Source organism: Cupressus sempervirens, chromosome 2 (genome assembly GCF_028749045.1).
Source record: "Cupressus sempervirens isolate cs-2001-9-10 chromosome 2, ASM2874904v1, whole genome shotgun sequence".
NCBI classification, from domain to species: Eukaryota; Viridiplantae; Streptophyta; class Pinopsida; order Cupressales; family Cupressaceae; genus Cupressus; species Cupressus sempervirens.
The window spans coordinates 16345280-16351337 of NC_143119.1; positions in this window are offsets into that span (position 1 = coordinate 16345280).

The window sequence follows — 6058 nt, forward strand, 5'->3', positions numbered from 1 at the left end:
TAATGAACCAAGATCAGACATGTGAAAAGCTATATCCTACAAGGATCTATTAGAGAGCACCTAGGCTGATGGATTTTGGATGAGTGATGCATCTGGCAAGCTGAACTAAGAAGGATAACACTTTGGTGATATGAGATCTAGCTAAAGAATGCATTGGAATAGCTAACCAAGGGTTGTGCGATGTGTGCAAGATGCTAATCAAGGAGGAACTGATGTTGGGTGATGCGACGCACTCCCCTACCCATAGGTGGTTAATTATGTGGTGTTCCATGTTCACTAACAGGCATGGCTTTTGGTGCAACGGCAAATGGGCCCTACAATTGGTATCAGAGCCTGGTTTTGGCCTAGTCATGGGTTCAAATCTCCCCGGTGCCTTCCCGACCCGCGTAAGCACCTGGTACGCACGTCGAGGGGGAGATTGTTGGGTGATGCGACGCGCTCCCCTGCCCATAGGTGGTTAATTATGTGGTGTTCCATGTTCACTAAAAGTCATGGCTTTTGGTGCAACGGAAAATGGGCCCTACAACTGACACAAAAGCTGGATAGATACAATGGTACTAAGCTAAAGAGGTTGTACAAGCTGATGGACCAAGATATGTTACAAATGTACAAGGTTGTTCATGTTTTGGTTTTTTTGAGATGGAAATGTTTGTGAAAGGTGGGATGTCTACAATGGTTGATAGGCGGATAGGTAGATGGTTTGCGAAAAGCTTAAGGAAAATGGGATTCTTTTTGTGCATGTGATAGGATACAAACTAGAATACAAGATTTGGCATATAATACAAGTTGGAATATGGTACAAGCTTTGGACAAGATTTTGATATACAAGCTATGATACAAGGGATGATACAAGATTTACAAGCTAGGGTACAAGATTTACAAGCTGGGGTACAATATTTACAAGCTGTATAGGAGGTATTTACAAGCTTCATTAGATGTTGGATATTTGGTTGGAACACCAAGGGAACAAGCAGGTGTTTTATGGGATGGTGAGTGGATGGATGAGGGATAGGATAGTGATAGATAATGGATTGTTCTTAGTACAAAGGCACCTAAATTACCAAGTTTTCACCAAGGTACCTATCCAAGGCGCTTGAATTGCCAACTTTTCACCATTGGATGCTTATTTCTCTTTACTATGTTTTTTTTTTTTAATTTTCAAAATCTGGGTATACCAAGGATCTTCAAGCATAGAACTTCTTGAGATGAATGATGTTAGTAGGATCATTCAAGAGTTCTCCTTCCAGTGTAGATAGCTAATAGGCTCCAAAGCCAAAGGAGGCAGTGACAACATAAGGACCAAGCCATGTACGTTCAAACTTACCTTTCTTTTCTCGATCTGCTTGGACTTTCATGTTTTCTTTGAGGACCATGTTGCTCGACTGAAAGTGTTGTGGAAGTACCTTCTTGTTGAAATTCCTTTTGAGATGAGTTTAGTAGACTGTGAGATGATCATAGGCTTGTTGTCACTTCTCATCTAAGATATCTAGTTGGGTGAGTCTGGCTACTCTGTATTCTTCATCTGATATTTTCCCTTGCAAAGATATGCACAAGGAGGGAAGTTCAACCTCTATAGGTAGTATCGCTTCGGCACCATAGACTAGGGAGTATGGAGTTTTGTCTATGGATGTATAGAAGGAAGTTTGATAAGCCCATAGGGCTGAATTAATCTATAGGTGCCAATCACGGCCAGAATCATTGACAACTTTCTTTAAGATTTTGAGGAGGGTTTTATTAGTTGCCTCTACCTAGCCATTACCTTGTGGGAAATATGGGGTAGAAAAGTAGTGATGGATGCAGAGGGAAGTACACAATTCTTCCATGTTGAGATTTTCAAAGTTACCTCTGTGGTCAGTGAAGATGGTGGATGGGATGCCAAAGCGGCAAACAATGTGGTACAAGATGAACTTGGAGACCTGAACTCTTGTAGCTGAGACTAGGGGGACTACTTCCACCCACTTAGTGAAATAGTCTGTAGTTGTTATTATCCATTTATGTCCATCAGATGAGAGAGGTGTGATAGTTCCAACTAGATCAAGGCCCCAACAAGTGAAAGGACAAGGTGGTGCAATAGGCTATAGATCCTATGCTGGAGCATGCACAAGATTTGTGTGATGTTGACATGGGAGACACTTTCTGAAAAAGTCACAAGAGTCTTCTTCAATGGTAGGCCAATAGTAGCCTTCTTTAAGGATTTGTCACGCGAGGACAATACCACTTGTGTGGGCATCGCAAAGTCCAGAGTGTACTTCTTTTAATGCCATCATGACCTCATTTTCATCTAAACATCGAGAGAGAGTATCATGATAACCCTGACGATATAGGGTATTGGCTATAATTACATAGCGGGATGATTTTCGAATGAAGTTTTGGCATTGGGTACATATGAGGTGAGGGGAGATGATACCATCTTTAAGGTAAGCATGAATCGCATGGTACCAAGGGGATTGGGGACCAACCAAGATACAAACACAGTTTGAGTCATCATTTGCATAGGTAGGTGTGAGGAGCTGCTCGACTAAAAACTCATACTGCATAACCACTTGAAGAATTTCCAAGAGCAAGTTGATAGTAGCCATAGCGTCTACTACTTTGTTTTGCATTTGAGGCACTTGTGTAAATTGAAGCTTTGTAAAATGTTGGGTTAGCTAATCAACTAGCTCTTTGTAGGGTAAAAGCTTTTCATCTTTGGTTTGATATTCATTTAGGGCTTGCTTGATGATGAGCTGAGAATCGCCAAAGATTTGTATCTCAGTGATGTTCCATTCTGCAGCTATCTTTAATCCTACTATGAGAGCCTCATATTCAGCTATATTGTTGGTGCTAGGGAATTGTAGCTTGAAGGCTTTTGGAATGTAATCTCCTTGAGGTGTGACCAACAATATTCCTACCCCTGATCCATGAGATGTATATGAGCCATCAAAATAAAGGTTCCATGGGGGGCTATTCTTCAATTAGACAGATATGCTGATCTAAAAATTCTATGATCAAAGGATATGTATCTACTAGAGGTGCATCAGCTAGGTGATCTACTATAGCTTGCCCTTTGATTGCCTTTCTGTCCACATATTGGATGTCAAATTCACTAAAGAGCATAACCCATTTGGCCAAACGGCCTGTAAGTGCTATTTTGGAGAGCATATACTTGAGAGGGTCGATCTTGGAGACAAGTTGGATGGTATGACTTAGCATGTAGTGGCGAAGCTTTTGAGTTGAGAAAAAAATTTCCAAACAAACTTTTTCCATAGGAGTATAATTGAGTTCATAACCAACTAGGGTTCTACTGATGTAGTAGATGGCTCTTTCTCTACCATAGTTATCGAGCTATGCTAGAAGTGCCCCTAGAGCAGTAGGCATTGCTGATATGTACAAGATCAAGGGATGACTAGGAACTGGTGGAACCAAGATAGGGGGATTGATGAGATACTGCTTGAGATGATCAAAGTTGTGTTGACAAAATTTCATGTCCAACTGTAAGGTCTAAAATCATATCTATGTTGGGTGAGGGAAAATCATCTTTTGGACAAGCTTTGTTAAGATCTCTGAAATAAGTGTAGATTCTGATGTCACTAGAAGGCTTAGTGATGGGGACCATGTTGGAGATCCACTCTGAGTAGTTGATAGGTTAGATAACCTTAGCAGCTAACATTCTTTCTAATTTAGCTTTGACCAGTAATGCTACCTTGGGGTGCATTTTTCTAAGTTTTTGTCTGATAGGCTTGATCTTTTGATTGACTACAAGATAATGAACTGCAAGCTTTGGATCAAGTCCTAGCTTTCCTTATATGACCATGCAAATTGGCCAATGTTCTCTATTAAGAACTCAAAGAGGAGGTCAGCTTGGTCTTGTGATAGGGATGCAACAATGTGAACAAGTCTAGGGATCTCTGAAGAACTGATGTTGACTTCTCTAGTATCCTCAATTAGAATAGAAGACACCTCTAGTCAATTATCTTGAGGAGGCAATGCTAAATCCTCATGTTCTACTTGTGACTCTAGATTTTCTTGTTGAGGGGTTCTCTTTGCTACCTTAGCTACTCCCAAATTCACCTTAGTTCCAGTTTTGGGTGTATAAAAATTAGGTTGGGGATTTTCTTCAAAATACCCCTTGGGATCTAGCTTATAGATATAGGTAGAATCTGGCTTTGTTTACTTGTGAGGAGTTTTGGCTCCCATGAATCTTAGAAGTGCTTTCTCTAATGTGAACTCATCAATGTGTATGACACTTGGTTGGTCCCAATCTATGAGTTATGGATGGGTGAGTGGTAGGTCAATGAAATGGATGGATAGTTCTTGGAGAACAGAGTCTCCGAGAAAGATTTGGTCTGGGATATCATCGTAGGCTCTCTTTTCAACTTCCTTAGGAATGTCTTCAATTTTGACAAGGTCATAGTGAATGTTTAAAAAAGCATGACCATTCTCATTGGTGCCCTTAGTTGTGGTTATGCCAAAGCCAAGACCTAACTTCAATTCCCACTTGTGTGCTTCGATGGGGCACTACATGCCTCTTTCCTCTACTCCTAGACAACCACCTTGATAGTTCCATTTGTTAGTGATGATCTTATGTTCTTGGGGATACTTCTGGCTGAAGTGATCAAGGCATGCTTGATTTCTTGGAGGTCCTTATGTAACCAATTGTTGACATCTAGAATGAGCTCCTCATGAAGAAGGACTTTCAAGGATATAAACGTTGTTGGGCCAAACTATTTGTATCGAGGAGGTGGAATCTCCTTAGCTTTGTGATATGTTTGTCATCCATGGGCATGTGGATCAAGTGGGAGTGCCCCGAAAAAAAATGCATCTAACAGACTATACTCTCCACAACCTTTGTTATTGATCTTTACAATAGATAGGGTGGAGGCAAGGATGGTTTTTGGGTCATTACAAGTGTGGGATGAGCTAGTGATGGTTGTGCTGATATCAATTCCAGGGAAATGGTTTGTATATGAAGCTTCAAATACATTGCAGTAAGCAAAGGGTTCTGGATTGGCATGGATGGTTACCTTAGTGCCTTGATGCAAAAATTTGATGCACTAATGGTAAGTGATGGAACGGCTTTCATGACATGAATCCATGGGAAACCAAGGAGGATGTTAAATGGTAGGTTTAGATCAATAACATGGTAGATTTTTTCTTGGATAACTGGCCCAACCTTGATTGGCAGCAAAATAGTTCCTTCTGTGGTTCTTTCCAAGTTGTCATAAGCTTTGATGGTGATAACCTCACTGATGATATCTACCTCAGTATACCCAGCTTGTTTTATGAATTTTAGGGTGCAAATATTAGGGGCTGATCCATTGTCTATCATTACTCTTTTTACGGTGAAGTTGGATACCATGATGGCTATGCAAAGCAGAAGGGTGTGATCTAGCTTGACCACAGGTATGTCAGTGGGTTTGAATGATAGGGCACATGAGGAGGATAGGTGTCCAATCAGATTACAAAAATTAGTAGCATTTATATCTAAAGGGACACGAGATTCTATGAGAGCACTGTCAAGGATGTTTTTATATAGAGGACTGGTGCAGAGAAGGTCTGCATGTTCCTGAGGTGTTCCAAGATATTGTACTAACTTTTTGATGGAGCTGATGGTGCTGGTGAAACTGGTGGCCTACGATATTAAATCATGCTCTTGGAGTGGTGACTACACACTCATTGTTTGGTCCTTGGATATTGATAACCTTGACAGAAGGCTCTTTCTCAGATATACAACCTATGAGGCTACCATAGTCCATATAGGATGAAGTGTGGTCATTGTTCTTCCCATGTTGTTGGTTTGGCTAGTGGTTGTTGGTGTTGTTGTTGTTGGTTTGGATAGGTGCTTTTCCAAAATTTTGGTTGTTGTGAGGAGGAAAAGCATTTTGATAAATCTGTAAGCTTGCATTGGGAGAGGTTTGGGCACCAACATTGATTTCTTTCTGATCAATGAGGTCTTGCAAATAATCTTTCAGTTTCATGCATCTGAGGGTGGTGTGACCTTTTACCCTATGAAATTTGTAGTACTCATTGTCTTTGTACCATGCAACTTTGGATTGGCTTGGGTCAATTTGCTGGGTAG